Source organism: Oncorhynchus keta, chromosome 23 (genome assembly GCF_023373465.1).
Source record: "Oncorhynchus keta strain PuntledgeMale-10-30-2019 chromosome 23, Oket_V2, whole genome shotgun sequence".
Classification (NCBI taxonomy): domain Eukaryota; kingdom Metazoa; phylum Chordata; class Actinopteri; order Salmoniformes; family Salmonidae; genus Oncorhynchus; species Oncorhynchus keta.
In genome coordinates this window covers 17,803,254-17,820,455 of record NC_068443.1, presented here as the reverse complement: position 1 = coordinate 17,820,455, position 17,202 = coordinate 17,803,254, and positions in this window count along the sequence as shown.

Here is a 17,202-nt window from a genome sequence, read left to right as displayed (position 1 = left end):
CATTATTCTTATTATTCACAACAGGTAGGCTATACACAGGATGGGTCTGGTGAGCCCTTTGAGCATTGTGGAAATGTATTTCAGTTGCATTATGATCACATAAGGGAACTGACAGGGTTGCCTCAACACTGATATGTTAGAAGGTAGATGTCATACCACTAGATGGTTCAATTCCAACAGGGATCACATGGGCTACACATAACAACAAATGTATGTAGCCTACTCACTAAACTATACTTCGCTTTGGATGAAACTGCCTGCTAAGTTGCATATGTTTGTATATATAATGGTAAGAGAAAAGCTCAATGTAAAAATTGTATTCCCCTTAATGTCAATTTCAATTAATCTAACAAGGTCACTCACTGCAATGTCAAACATTACAGTATCCCACTGAGTAGATGAGATGGAGGGTACATTTTTGCCTTCTCCTCCATTTCCCTGGTAATATACCATAACATTTCTGCTTCCACTCTCCTCAGTAATGATTCTGGGGGGAAATGAGTGGTTGATATAACAAAGCAGTATCCTGATCCCATACTACAGTCCAGTACTTCCGCGGCTACAGTGCCCCCTGCTGGGTCCAAAATGCATCTCCACTCTCCAGCACTGGATGATGATGATGATGTTTTGCAGGTTTGGGTTGGATGGTGCCTGTCTGTTTTTGCAGGGTATTTGACAACTGGGCTTTATAGAAACATTTTATTGATTAATAATGTGTTATTTTCAGTAGGGAGCTAAATTCTGACTGTTGCAGATAGTTGTGATATTATGAACAGACTAACCTTTACATGACAGAGAAGCAGGTATGTTCAACATGTTACTACTATATTAGAAGCATCATTCAATTTTTTTTAAATCGCATTGGTGCTATTTTCGCAATGTGTGATGTGGTAAAAAAATGTATCCGCAAAACTCTAAACTGATAACACTTGTAATGCCTCCTATCTTATATTCCGAACCCTTTACTGTGCATTCATTTGGGTTTCACACATCTTCACACACCCCTGAGTCATTCATGCAAAATCTAAGTTTTATGTGAAATACCATGAGAACATTTAGTTTAGTCCCCAATACATCAGATAATGATAGGCTCACAATTTAGTCATTTTAACTACAATTCAATCCAATAGCAAAGAAAACAAAACACACATTTCAAAACTGTTCTTTAGAACTGAAAAGTAGGTGGTTAATTTAATTTCCCATGCATACATTTTTATAATTTGTATCCAATGGCAGGTTGTGTTGAGAATGTCGGTCTTACAGTTTCATTATCTTTATACAGTACATACAGTACCAATCAGTTATGCTGTGACTAGGTATGGGTGGTATACAGAAGATAGCCCTATTTGGTAAAAGACCAAGTTTGTATTATGGCAAGAACAGCTCAAATAAGCAAAGAGAAACAACAGTCCATCATTACTTTAAGACATGAAGGTCAGTCAATCTGGAAAATGTCAAGAACTTTGAAAATTTCAAGTGCAGTTGCAAAAACCATCAAGCACTATGATGAAACTGGCTCTGATGAGGACCGCCACAGGAAAGGAAGACCAAGAGTTACCTCTGCTGCAAAGGATATATTTGCAGCCCAAATAAATGCTTCACAGAGATCAAGTAACAGATACATCTCAACATCAACTGTTCAGAGGAGACTGCGTGAATCAGGCCTTCATTGTCAAATTGCTGAAACCTCTACTAAAGGACACCAATAAGAAGAAGAGACTTGCTTGGGCCAAGAATCATGAGCAATTGACATTAGACCAGTGGAAATCTGTCCTTTGGTCTGATGAGTCCAAATTTGAGATTTTTGGTGAGACACAGAGTAGGTGAATGGATGATCTCTTCATGTGTGGTTTCCACCGTGAAGCATGGAGGAGGAGGTGTGATGGTGCTTTGCTGGTGACACTGATTTATTTAGAATTCAAGGCACATTCATGGGTACAACAGCGATACGTCATCCCATCTGGTTTTGGCTTAGTGGGACTATCAGGTGTTTTTCAACAGGACAATGACCAAACACACCTCCAGGCTGTGTAAGGGTTATTTGAGCAAGGAGAGTAATGGAGTGCTGCATCAGATAGCCTGGCCTCCACAATCACCTGACCTCAATCCAATTTTTTACCTTTATTTAAGTAGGAAGATCAGTTAAGAAGAAATTCTTATTTTCAATGATGGCCGACTGTAGACTTTAATAGAGGTGGTATTACATCATTCAACGGCAGCTCAAACATAGTTTAAAGTAGTAGAAGAAAATGGTAATATTTGGTGACCATAAATTGTATTATTAAAAAAATTCAGCCCAGTAACAAACAATGAATCACTTCTATTAGTAACAATGAAGTAGACTTTACAGTAGTGTTTTCATACAACTGTATAGCAAAAACAACCATTTACCTCATAAATCTAAAAGACTCATTGACCCCATACCTCATGTTAGAGTTCATTCTGGGTCATGTTCAGAAAGCATGAAACATAGTGAAACTCTACAAAACAAAGTGAAACAGGAATGTTCTATCTGTACTTGTTAAATTAGAAAACTCTAATTTTCCATTCTAAAATGTTTTGTTATGATGTGCCCTAATGAACACGACACTGAGGTGATCAATCTAAATCTTCCACAGCTACATTCCTCTTCCCATTGGTACTCGGTCTCCCTCTTGGCCTACTCTTTCCTATTCCCCTTCCTCTACTTGTGGTCCTCTCCTCTGCTGGGTTGAAGTCTGAGTCGCTGTTGATCTGCCTCACCCCCTCCTCCACTAACTCCTCAGTGTAACGGTTGTCTTGGGTGGAAGAAGGAGAGGACCAAAGCGCAGCGCGGTAAGTGTTCATCTTATTTAATAATAATTCAAACTGAACACTGAATAACAAAAACAACAAAGAAACAACCGAAACAGTTCTCTGGTGCAGACACACAAAGACTGAAAACAGTTCTGTCTGGTGCAGACACACAAAGACTGAAAACAGTTCTGTCTGGTGCAGACACACAAAGACTGAAAATAACCACAAAACACAATGGAAAACAGGCTACCTAAATATGCTTCTCAATCAGGGACGATTGACAGCTGCCTCTGATTGAGAACCATATCAGGCCAAACACAGAAATAGAAAATCATAGAAAAACTAACATAGACAACCCACCCAACTCACGCCCTGACCAATTGTTGTGAAGAAGGCTTCAGGGCGCCCAATAAAGTCCAGCAAGCACCAGGACCATCTCCTAAAGTTGATTCAGCTGCGGGATCGGGGCACCACCAGTACAGAGCTTGTTCAGGAATGGCAGCAGGCAGGTGTGAGTGCATCGGCATGCAGGGTGAGGCGAAGACTTTTGGATGGCCTGGTTTCAAGAAGGGCAGCAAAGAAGCCCCTTCTCTCTGGGAAAAACATCAGGGTCAGACTGATATTCTGCAAAAGGTACATGGATTAGACTGCTGAGGACTGGGGTAAAGTCATTTTCTCTGATGAATCCCCTTTCCAAATGTTTGGGGCATCCGGAAAAAAGCTTGTCCGGAGAAGACAAGGTGAGCGCTACCATCAGTCCTGTGTCATGCCAACAGTAAAGCATCCTGAGACCATTCATGTGTGGGGTAGCTTCTCAGTCAAGGGAGTGGGCTCACGCACAATTTTGCCTAAGAACGCAGCCATGAATAAAAAATGGTACCAACACATCCCCCGAGAGCAACTTCTCCCAACCATCCAGGAACAGTTTGGTGACGAACAATGTCTTTTCCAGTATGATGGAGCACCTTGCCATAAGGCAAAAGTGATAACTAAGTGGCTCGGGGAACAAAACATCAATATTTTGGGTCCATGGCCAGGAAACTCCCCAGACCTTAATCCCATTGAGAACTTGTGGTCAAACCTCAAGAGGCGGGTGGACAAACAAAACCCCACAAATTCTGACAAACTCCAAACATTGATTATGCAAGAATGGGCTGCCATCAGTCAGAATGTGGCCCAGAAGTTAATTGACAACATGCCAGGGCAGATTGCAGAGGTCTTGAAAAAGAATGGTCAACACTGCAAATATTGACTCTTTGCATCAACTTCATGTTATTGTCAACAAAAGCCTTTGACACTTATGAAATGCTTGTAATTATACTTCAGTATTCCATAGTAACATCTGACAAAAATATCTAAAGACACTGAAGCAGCAAACTTTGTGGAAATTAATATTTGTGTTATTCTCAAAACTTTTGGCCACGACTGTACACCATTCCTGGAAGCTGAAAATGTCCCAGTTCTTCCATGGCCTGCATACTCAGACATGTTGTCACATGTGCAGACCATACAAACGCTCCACACCGCGTGGCCGCGGCCACCCTAATCTGGTGGTCCCAGCGCGTACGACCCACGTGGAGTTCCAGGTCTCCGGTAGCCTCTGGAACTGCCGATCTGCGGCCAACAAGGCAGAGTTCATCTCAGCCTATGCCTCCCTCCAGTCCCTCGACTTCTTGGCACTGACGGAAACATGGATCACCACAGATAACACTGCTACTCCTACTGCTCTCTCCTCGTCCGCCCACGTGTTCTCGCACACCCCGAGAGCTTCTGGTCAGCGGGGTGGTGGCACCGGGATCCTCATCTCTCCCAAGTGGTCTTTCTCTCTTTCTCCCCTTACCCATCTGTCTATCGCCTCCTTTGAATTCCATGCTGTCACAGTTACCAGCCCTTTCAAGCTTAACATCCTTATCATTTATCGCCCTCCAGGTTCCCTTGGAGAGTTCATCAATGAGCTTGATGCCTTGATAAGCTCCTTTCCTGAGGACGGCTCACCTCTCACAGTTCTGGGCGACTTTAACCTCCCCACGTCTACCTTTGACTCATTCCTCTCTGCCTCCTTCTTTCCACTCCTCTCCTCTTTTGACCTCACCCTCTCACCTTCCCCCTACTCACAAGGCAGGCAATACGCTTGACCTCATCTTTACTAGATGCTGTTCTTCCACTAACCTCATTGCAACTCCCTCCAAGTCTCCGACCACTACCTTGTATCCTTTTCCCTCTCGCTCTCATCCAACACTTCCCACGCTGCCCCTACTCGGATGGTATCGCGCCGTCCCAACCTTCGCTCTCTCTCCCCGCTACTCTCTCCTCTTCCATCCTATCATCTCTTCCCTCTGCTCAAACCTTCTCCAACCTATCTCCTGATTCTGCCTCCTCAACCCTCCTCTCCTCCCTTTCTGCATCCTTTGACTCTCTATGTCCCCTATCCTCCAGGCCGGCTCGGTTCTCCCCTCCCGCTCCGTGGCTCGACGACTCATTGCGAGCTCACAGAACAGGGCTCCGGGCAGCCGAGCGGAAATGGAGGAAAACTCGCCTCCCTGCGGACCTGGCATCCTTTCACTCCCTCCTCTCTACATTTTCCTCCTCTGTCTCTGCTGCTAAAGCCACTTTCTACCATTCTAAATTCCAAGCATCTGCCTCTAACCCTAGGAAGCTCTTTGCCACCTTCTCCTCCCTCCTGAATCCCCCCTCCTCCCTCTCTGCAGATGACTTCGTCAACCATTTTGAAAAGAAGGTCGACGACATCCGATCCTCGTTTGCTAAGTCAAACGACACCGCTGGTTCTGCTCACACTGCCCTACCCTATGCTCTGACCTCTTTCTCCCTTCTCTCTCCAGATGAAATCTCGCGTCTTGTGACGGCCGGCCGCCCAACAACCTGCCCGCTTGACCCTATCCCCTCCTCTCTTCTCCAGACCATTTCCGGAGACCTTCTCCCTTACCTCACCTCGCTCATCAACTCATCCCTGACCGCTGGCTACGTCCCTTCCGTCTTCAAGAGAGCGAGAGTTGCACCCCTTCTGAAAAAACCTACACTCGATCCCTCCGATGTCAACAACTACAGACCAGTATCCCTTCTCTCTTTTCTCTCCAAAACTCTTGAGCGTGCCGTCCTTGGCCAGCTCTACCGCTATCTCTCTCAGAATGACCTTCTTGATCCTAATCAGTCAGGTTTCAAGACTAGTCATTCAACTGAGACTGCTCTTCTCTGTATCACGGAGGCGCTCTGCACTGCTAAAGCTAACTCTCTCTCCTCTGCTCTCATCCTTCTAGACCTATCGGCTGCCTTCGATACTGTGAACCATCAGATCCTCCTCTCCACCCTCTCCGAGTTGGGCATCTCCGGCGCGGCCCACGCTTGATTGCGTCCTACCTGACAGGTCGCTCCTACCAGGTGGCGTGGCGAGAATCTGTCTCCTCACCACGCGCTCTCACCACTGGTGTCCCCCAGGGCTCTGTTCTAGGCCCTCTCTTATTCTCGCTATACACCAAGTCACTTGGCTCTGTCATAACCTCACATGGTCTCTCCTATCATTGCTATGCAGACGACACACAATTAATCTTCTCCTTTCCCCCTTCTGATGACCAGGTGGCGAATCGCATCTCTGCATGTCTGGCAGACATATCAGTGTGGATAACGGATCACCACCTCAAGCTGAACCTCAGCAAGACGGAGCTCCTCTTCCTCCCGGGGAAGGACTGCCCGTTCCATGATCTCGCAATCACGGTTGACAACTCCATTGTGTCCTCCTCCCAGAGCGCTAAGAACCTTGGCGTGATCCTGGACAACACCCTGTCGTTCTCAACTAACATCAAGGCGGTGTCCCGTTCCTGTAGGTTCATGCTCTACAACATCCGCAGAGTACGACCCTGCCTCACACAGGAAGCGGCGCAGGTCCTAATCCAGGCACTTGTCATCTCCCGTCTTGATTACTGCAACTCGCTGTTGGCTGGGCTCCCTGCCTGTGCCATTAAACCCCTACAACTCATCCAGAACGCCGCAGCCCGTCTGGTGTTCAACCTTCCCAAGTTTTCTCACGTCACCCCGCTCCTCCGCTCTCTCCACTGGCTTCCAGTTGAAGCTCGCATCCGCTACAAGACCATGGTGCTTGCCTACGGAGCTGTGAGGGGAACGGCACCTCAGTACCTCCAGGCTCTGATCAGGCCCTACACCCAAACAAGGGCACTGCGTTCATCCACCTCTGGCCTGCTCGCCTCCCTACCACTGAGGAAGTACAGTTCCCGCTCAGCCCAGTCAAAACTGTTCGCTGCTCTGGCTCCCCAATGGTGGAACACACTCCCTCACGACGCCAGGACAGCGGAGTCAATCACCACCTTCCGGAGACACCTGAAACCCCACCTCTTTAAGGAATACCTAGGATAGGATAAAGTAATCCTTCTCACCCCCCTAAAAAGATTTAGATGCACTATTGTAAAGTGGCTGTTCCACTGGATGTCATAAGGTGTATGCACCAATTTGTAAGTCGCTCTGGATAAGAGCGTCTGCTAAATGACTTAAATGTAAATGTAAATGTGCTCCCTCTCCGGCCTCTAGGTCACCAGGCTGCTCATTATGGCGCACACCTTTCACCAGCGTTACGCACATAATGAGACTCACCTGGACTCCATCACCTCCTTGATTACCTGCCCTTTATATGTCACTCCCTTTGGTTTCTTCGTCAGTCGTCATTGTTTCGGTTGCTGTTTCATGTCAGTGCGCTGTTCGTGTTTCTTGTTTTGCTCATTTATTAATTAAATGTATTCACTTCCTGAACTTGCTTCCCGACTCTCAGCGTGCATCGTTACACATGTCACCCATTGATCATGTTTGGGATGCTCTGGATCGACGTGTACGACAGCATGTTCCAGTTCCCGCCAATATCGAGCAACTTCACACAGCCATTGAAGAGGAGTGTGACAACATTCCACAGGCCACAATCAACAGCCTGATCAACTCTATGTGAAGGAGATGTGTCGCTCTGCATGAAGCAAATGGTGTTCACACCAGATACAGACTGGTTTTGTGATCCACGCCCCTACCTTTATTTTAAGGTATCTGTGACCAACAGATGAATATGTGTCTTCCCAGTCATGTGAAATCCATAGATTAGGGCCTAATGAATTTATTTAAATTTACTGATTTCTTTATAAGAATTATAACTGAGTAAAATCTTTGAACATGTTGCGTTTATATTTTTGTTCAGTGTTTATACATTTTCTTTACTGTCTTGGAGTATGAAATGTACTAGCCAAAGCGGGCCATATGAAAGCTTGATTAACTGGCCCGGTGAGCTCCGCAGATGTTGCCGGGCCAGCAGGCAGCCCTGTCTGTCGGGCCCTGCAAATCCACTCCCTATACTCAATGTCATGTGCCAAAGAAAAAACGCCACCTGCTGGAGAAGACAGATTTTGGGCCCAGTTATCCCTCATACTTCGCCTCTTCCTCTCTGGTGTGACTCACAAATTGCAGTTAATTACTATAGCTTCTGACTTGGATCAATCACAGTGGGCATACGACGTGATAAAGGAATCTTGAAATCTTAAAACCAGATTAATTAGTACTTTTCATTCATCTTATTTTGGTTGACATCTGTTTTTTGGTTGAACTTACCACTTATCTAAATGCTACTATATTAATAGACAATCTATATACAGTGCATTCGGAAAGTATTCAGACCCCTTCACTTTTTCCACATTTTGTTACTTTACAACCTTATTCTAAAATTGATTAAATTGTTTTTCCCCCCATCAATCTACACACAATACCCCATAATGACAAAGCAAAAACAGTTTTTAGACATTTCTAAAAAAAAAAAAATTAAAATGAAACTGAAATGTCACTTTTACATAACTATTCAGACCCTTTACTCAGTATTTTGCTGAAGCTTCTTGGGTATGACGCTACAAGCTTGCACACCTGTATTTGGGGAGTTTCTCCCATTCTTCTCTGCAGATGCTCTCCTATACGTGATCTAACCAAGGATAAAGCAGACATGAAATGCCAGTACTGGCGACATCGTGTGGAAGCTGTAGGCGTTGACAGGGGATCCTCATTTATTTTCTGTCGCCTTAGACAATACATTGACTGGTGGATGAATATTTGTTTTTGTGTTTTTGGTGAACAGTTTTACCAGGGATTTTTACTCCTAAACACGTTCTGTTATAGCCACAGACACGATTTAACCAGTTTTAGAGACGTCAGAGTGTTTTCTATACACACATACTTATCATATGCATATACTATATTCTTGGCATGAGTAGCAGGACTTTGAAATGTTGCGCGATTTTTAACAAAAAGCTGCGAAAAGCTGCGAAAATTCACATCATCCCTAAGAATGATGGAGGCCCACTGTGTTCTTGGGGACTTTCTATGCTGCAGATCAATGGGCCATGCACCCATTGCATATATGACACTACAATCATTAATGTTATTTTTCAGTAGGGTTTACATGACTCATCTTATCACACTTGGCAAACAGCTGGCAGAGTGCACAAACGTGGGTTAAAGTCTCGTGGCATACTGTGGGCTCAGGCATAATCCGAGACTCGGGGGGGCTCGGCCTGGACTCGGGAAGGGCTTCCTGCAGGACAAGCTATTTCCGAGTCTGTCAGAATCATATTACTCTGGACTCCGGCTAAAAGTACCCGGGCCGAGTCCACTTCAGCTTACCCGGCCCATTTGAACTATTTTAGGAGTTGAGTTTGTTCATGAGTTGAGTTTGAGGTTTTTATTTGGCAGGTGTTGAAATACCATTTTTTTTAAAGTCATGGAATTTGCAAGGTCATTCAAATCACAAATTTGTGATAGCTATAGGGACCGGGCAGGCACCATGTTATGCCGTGAGGCGCATGGTGTCCCCGGTGCGCGTGCATAGCCCGGTGCGGTACATCCCAGCGCCTCGTATTGGCGGGGCTGGGCATCGAGCCAGGTGGGTCAGTGCATCTGGTCTCCAGAGAGACGATGTCTTAAAGGGGTACACACACACATGGAATATTAGAAGTTTGATTTTCTGAGTTTTAATTAAACACGTTAATTATTTTGATAAAGGAATGTTATGGGAACCCGGGATACAACATGCAGAACATTTTTGATGGTTTTTCTTTAATTTGTCTAATATAGTAAGAAACACTACTGTGAAAGGGTGGTATGACCTTTGACCTCTATCATGGCTTTCCTTTGTGGTCTGATCAGCCTCATGGGAGGGCCATTTGGATAATGAATTTAAGGTAATTTGTGATACTGATTTTAAGGTAATTTGTGTAATTGTTAATTATGAACGAGTTTATAGTTCTTTGACATATTTGTAATTTGAACCAATGAAAAGAAAGAAATGGCATAGCCTTGGACTACTGGTAGACCTATGTTAAATATTCAGGACATATTCTAAGCCAACAGGACAGGGATGTATGACATCTGTGGTGATCCAGGATCATTGAGAGGATGAGATAAACATAATGAACTATGTAATAATCTGAGATTAATACTATTGTCACGGCCGTTAAAAGAACTGGACCAAGGTGCAGCATGGTGAGCGTACATTTTCTCTTTTATTCGAAATGACGCTGACAACACAATAAACAATACAAAACAAATCGTGAATCTTAAGGCTATGTGCCATCAAACAAAGTTACCTTCCCACAAACACAAGTTGGAAAAAGGGTACCTAAGTATGGTTCCCAATCAGAGACAACGATAGACAGCTGTCCCTGATTGAGAACCATACCCGGCCAAAACCTAGAAATAGAAAATCATAGAAACACAAAACATAGAATGCCCACCCCAACTCACGCCCTGACCAAACCAAAATAGAGACATAAAAAGGATCTCTAAGGTCAGGGTGGGACGTAGACCCTGCTCCACCTCTGGCTTGGCCCACTTAGGTGGGGCCTCTAGAGCGGGGACCCTCGCTGACGACCCCGGACTGGGGACCCTCGTGGCGGGCCCCGGACTGGGGACCCTCGTGGCGGGCCCCGGACTGGGCACCCTCGTGGCGGGCCCCGTACTGGGCACCCTCGTTGCGGGCCCCGGACTGGGCACCCTCGTTGCGGTCCCCGGACTGGGCACCCTCGATGCGGGCCCCGGACTGGGGACCCTCGTTGCGGGCCCTGGACTGGGGAGCATCGCTGGAGGCTCAGGACTGGAGGATCCAGACTGGAGGACAACACTGGAGGGTCCGGACTGGAGGGCGACACTGGAGGGTCCGGACTGGAGGGCGACACTGGAGGGTCCAGACTGGAGGGCGACACTGGATCCTCCGGACTGGAGGGCAACACTGGATGCTCCGGACTGGAGGGCGACTCAGGAGGGTCCGGGCAAGAGGCCGACTCTGGAGGCTCCGGGCCGGGCACAGGACTGACCAGGCTGGGGAGACACACAGGAGACCTGGCTCTGGGAGCAGGCACAGGACTCATCAGGCTGGGGAGGCATACAGGAGGCCTCTTCCTTGGCCGGGGAACCGGATACTCTGGGCCATGGTGTACTGATGGTCTCGAGAGCAGAGCTGGAACCACCAGTTCTGGCTGGCTATGTGCCATCAAACAAAGTTACCTTCCCACAAACACAGGTGGGAAAAAGGGTACCTAAGTATGGTTCCCAATCAAAGACAACGATAGACAGCTGGTCAGGGCGTGACTACTATAGACATGTTGATTTTTCTAAAAGTTCAGACAGTGAGACATTTAGTCAATATTTGGAAACAACCTATATTTGATACTGATGGTTGTGGGAAGGAGCGACAGACAGATAGTAGAAAAGGCAGATGGAGAAGGGCTCCCCCGCCCCCTATGCGGAGGCCTAAGGTGACCTTGATGGTTTGGGAGTATGAGGAGACGGAAGGGGGGGGGGGGAAATGAGCAAGATAGAGAGAGAGCAGAAGGGACATGTGGAAAATGAAAGGGGCAATCCTACAAGATAATGTCAGACATAAGGATAATTTACTAATCTTACCTAAAGTCATTGTTTAACCTGTCTAGGACACAGGTTTCGCTTCCCCCCCAACATTCCGCTGAAAAGGCAGCGCAGGTAATTCAAAAATATTTAACTTTCACACATTAACAAGTCCAATACAGCAAATTAATGATAAACATCTTGATAATCTACCCATCGTGTTCGATTTTTAAAATGTTTTACAGCGAAAACACAACATATATTTATGTTAGATCACCACCAAATCCCCAAAAAACAGCAATTTTTCCCAGCCAAAGATAGAGTCACAAAAGCAGAATTAGAGATAAAATGAATCACTAACCTTTGATAATCTTCATCAGATGACACTCATATGACATCATGTTACACAATACATTTATGTTTTGTTCGATAATATGCATATTTATATATTTACACTGGTGCCATGTTCAGAAATGCCTCCAAAATATCTGGAGTAATTACAGAGAGCTACATCAGATAACAGAAATACTCATAAACTTTGACGAAAGATACATGTTTTACATATAATTAAAGATACACTGGTTCTTAATGCAACCGATGTGTCAGATTTTTTTAAAAACGTTACGAAAAAAGCATACCATGCAATAATCTGAGACGGCGCTCAGACGTAAATATATTTCTCTGCCATGTTGGAGTCAACAGAAATACAAAATTACATAATAAATATTCCCTTACCTTTGATGATCTTTCATCAGAATGCAGTGCTAGGAATCCTAGTTCCGCAATAAAACGTTGTTTTGTTCCATAATACTTATTTTCCACCATAATTTGCAAATAAATTCATAAAAAATCCTACAATGTGATTTTCTGGATTTTTTTTCTCATTTTGTCTGTCATAGTTGAAGTGTACCTATGTACCTATGATGAAAATTACAGGCCTCTCTCATCTTTTTAAGTGGGAGAACTTGCACAATTGGTGGCTGACTAAATACTTTTTGCCCCACTGTATATCCAATAACGTTCCAACCGGAGCATTCGTTTTTGTCTACAAGAGTAATGGAATGCAAGGCGATATAATGACTACTGCGTATATCCAGGAACTGGCATTCTGCCAGACCAGTGACTCAAATAGCTGCCATCCGGTCCCACATCACACTGAAGGCTTCATTCCACATTCTACTGACTGTTGACATCTAGCGGAAGGCGTAGGAAGTGCGAACAGATCCATATCTTATTTGGATGTGAATAGGCGATGAGTTTAAAATCAACCAGCCCCAGAATTTCCACTTCCTGTTTGGAAGTTTGCCTGCCCTATGAGTTCTGTTATACTCACATACATAATTCAAACAGTTTTAGAAACTTCAGTGTTTTCTATCCAATAGTAATACTAATATGCATATATTAGCATCTGGGACAGAGTAGGAGGCAGTTCACTATGGGCACGCAATTCATCCAAAGTGAAAATGAAATATTGATACGTGGGCAGAGCCATGTATCAACAGGGGTGATAGTGGAGCAGGTGGTAGAGCAGGTTAGGACACACTTTGTGGCCTGTTGGATGAGGAACTACATAATATGACTATTTATGTAGCGATCACTGTATGTTGTGGAATTTCAGCCCGCTAGCGGGTTCCGTGCTCAGAGGTTAAAATATATATATATATATTTATATAATAGATGGGTAGAAGCGTTCCCAACTTACTTGGCGGACATGATTCCAGAGTTAGGGACCAGAACAGGTAGACATAGAAGTTGAAGATATACTAGCAGAACACATGAGAAGACTGTTTGTTAACCAAAGCGTCCAAGATTTTGTGTCCAACAAGTGAATTACAGGAAAAGGTGATTCACTCAATCCAACCAGGAGACTGGGTGTGGATCCAGTCCCTGAGGAGAATAGACGGGAAGCCGCCCCGTTGAGAAGGTACATACAAGGTTCTGTTAAACCACCGCCTTGGCCATTAAAATAGCTGAGAGTCACTTGGAGAAAAGGAGCACACGGAGAGCACAAATATATATGTGGATGCCATCATGGAACAGCTTCCAGCAAGTGTTTCCAACATGGACAACCTGAGAGAACAACTCAAAGCTGACACTGTGTGCTCAAAAGTCATGACAATGTGTCAGGAAGGATGGTATGAGTTCAGCTAATGCTAAGGCCCTATGATACTGTACCGGGCAGAACGCGCTTTTCTCGCAGTGCACGGCGGTCTTCCGTTGAAAGGAACAAGACTTGACATTCCATCAGCCTTACGAAAGTATGTCTACACTAAGCTGCACAAGGGTCAAGGTGTGTTCAAGTACAGAGAACGTGCACAACAGGCTGTGTGGTGGCCTGGACTCAGCCAGTAACTGAACAAAGTTGTGCTTAACTGCAGGACAAGCATAAAAGAGCACACAAACACGAATCATCACAACTTCCTGAGAGGTGCTAGAAAAGACTGGGAGCAGACTTGTTCACTCTAAAAAGAACCACCTACCTGCTAGCGGTGGACTACTTCTCAAGGTATGTGAGAATCGCAAACCTGCCACTAACAAAGACTGTAGACGTTGTAGTGCATCTGAAGTCCATCTTTGCCCGCAATGGGGTACCTGAGATCCTGGTTTCGGCCTGCTCTCCTTGCTTTGCTGGCCTATCGGTCAACTTCACTCCAGAATGGCTTCAGCTCAACTGCTAATGGGACAGCTTCATACCGCGGTGCCAACACTCCCATCACTGCTAGACCCATCACTCCCAAACACAGAAGCTAGAACCTGGTTTCTGCGCCCTGAGATGCTGGAGCGTGTTCACTCACGTCACATTGCAGATGAGGCCTGTTACAGGCACACTGTATTGGCCAGGAATGCAGAGTGAAATAAAAGACTATGTCAATAAATGCACAATCTGCAATGAATACGCCATTGAGCAACAGAGAGAGACGATGATGTCCCACGAGCTACCGATGCGGCCCTGGCAGATAGTAAGTCTAGATTTCTTCCAGCACAGTGACAGACTTTTTTCTGGTAGTCGAGCATTACTCAGACTTCTGGGAGATTTACCTTCTCCCCAACCTCTCAGCAGAGACAACGATCAAACGCTGCAAGGCTCAGTTTGCACGCTATGGACAGCCAGATAGGGTAATCTCAGATAATGGACCCCAATTCTCCTGCTTTGAGTTCTGGAAACTTGCTACAGAATGGGGATTCGAGCACATCACCTCATCGCCACGACACCCAAAAGCTAATGGGAAGGCAGTCGGCAGTCAATATCGCAAAGAACCTCTGCAAAAGGGCAGAGGGGTATTGCAGTGGCGCAATACCCCAACAGAAGGCCTGAATAGCAGCCCGGCCCAGCTCCTCATGGCACGGCGCTTAAAACCAGCTGTGCCAGTAGCCAACACTCTCCTGGAGCCCTGTGTAGTGACAGAAGTGCTGGAGAAGCTTCATAACAGAAGACAGGTGTCCAGGTTCATCTACGACAAATCAGCAAAAGACTTAACTTGAGTTCAGGGTGGGTGAAACAGTGCTGATGAAGCCATTACACGGTGACTGGACGGGCCTCTGGAGAATCGGGATCCTGTGTACAGAAAGTTGCACCACGCTCCTACTTGGTCGAAGTGAATGGCTCACTGTACCGTCGTAACAGGGTTGACCTTCAGATTGCTGAGCAAGCCCCTACTCAGAACCCGGATGGGCATAGGGGTCACGTGACAAAGGACGGAACCCCAGCAGGTCATGTGGGGTCTGAGGCACTGGGCGAAGAGCCAGGGGATCACGTCGCCCATCAATACTCCCCTCAGACAGTCAGGTGACACACCTCTGCGTGAACCCGCAGTCCTCACAGACAAGCCCTCTATCTTTTCATGCTGCTGGCGGCTGTCCCAGCCACATAAAATACTTAATCTGTAGGTTTCCTATTAGGGATTGTTGACAGACCCAATTGTTTTGTTAGTGAATTGACAGCTCCTGTCCTATTTTATAAAAGGGAAGATGTTATGGGTGCAAAATGGCACGTTGATGCCATCTGTTGGTAAATTACTACAACACCAGTGTTTTTACCGGTGTGCTTAATATACCCGGATGTATTGCAATGTACTGAACAAGACTGGTTATTCCCAGCAATAACTCTGTCCTGTGATTTAACATCCAAACAGTCTTTCCCCCTGATACTGCCCAAACTGTAGCAAAACATGCTCAACATTCTGTTTTCTGGCAATAATCGCACATTGCCAATGACTGGAACGAACTGCAAAAATCACTGAAGCTGGAGACTCATATCTCCCTCACTAGCTTTAAGCACCAGCTGTCAGAGCAGCTCACAGATCACTGTACCTGTACATAGCCCATCTGTAAATATCCCATCCAACTACCTCATCCCAATACTGTATTTATTTATTTAGCTCCTTTGCACCCGAGTATCTCTACTAGCACATTCATCTTCTGCAAATCTGTCACTCCAGTGTTTAATTGGTATATTGTAATTACTTCGCCACCATGGCCTATTTATTGTCGTATCTTACCTCATTTGCACACACTGTATAGACCTTTTCTACTGTATTATTGACTATATGTTTGTTTATTCCATGTGTAACTCTGTGTTGTTGTTTGTGTCGAACTGCTTTGCTTTATCTTCATCTAAAGGACTGGAGACTCATCAACACTGCACATGAATCAGAGCAAATAACTACTCTGTCTGACTTGACTTCCTCCACCCACTGCAAGGCTAACAGTATGGCCATCAGCTCTGCGGTATATACAGCCAGATGATCTGTAATACGTTCCCTGACTCAGTGCGACCTGTCCTTGGATCTTTTGAACAATCTGTGTAAATGGCCACAACATCCTGATACACAGTCTCCAGATATTATCTTAAAACAAATCAAATCGGGCCTCATTCAAGAGCTCCGACCTGAAGATCACCGACGTCATGATTTGACCTCGTATTGTTCTGAGTTGTTTTGAACGCAGCATGGAGTTTGGGAATGGGACTTATACTGAACAAAAATATAAACGCAACATGCAACAATCACTGAGTTGCAAGTTCATAAAAGGAAATGAGTTAATTTAAATAAATAAACAAATTAGGCCCTAATCTATGGATTTCAAATGACTTGGCAGAGGCACATCCATGGGTGGTAACCTGGCCCAGCCAATCAGAATTAGTTTTTCCCCACAAAAAGGCTTTATTACAGACAGAAATACTACTCAGTTTCATCAGCTGTCTGGGTGACTGTTCTCAGACGATCCCGCAGGTGAAGAAGCTGGATGTGGATGTCCTGGGCTGGCGCGGCTACAAATGGTCTAAAACAACATTGGAGGTGGCTTATGGTAGCGAAATTAACATTCAATTCAGCTTTGGTGGGCATTCCTGCAGTCAGCATATCAATTGCACGCTCCCTCAAAACTTGAGACATCTGTGGCATTGCGTTGTGACAAAACTTTAATCAGCTTGTTGATATGCCACACCTGTCAGGTGGATGGATTATCTTGACAAAGGATAAATGTTCACTAACAGTGATGTAAACACATTTTTGCCCAAAATAAACATTTTGTGCATTT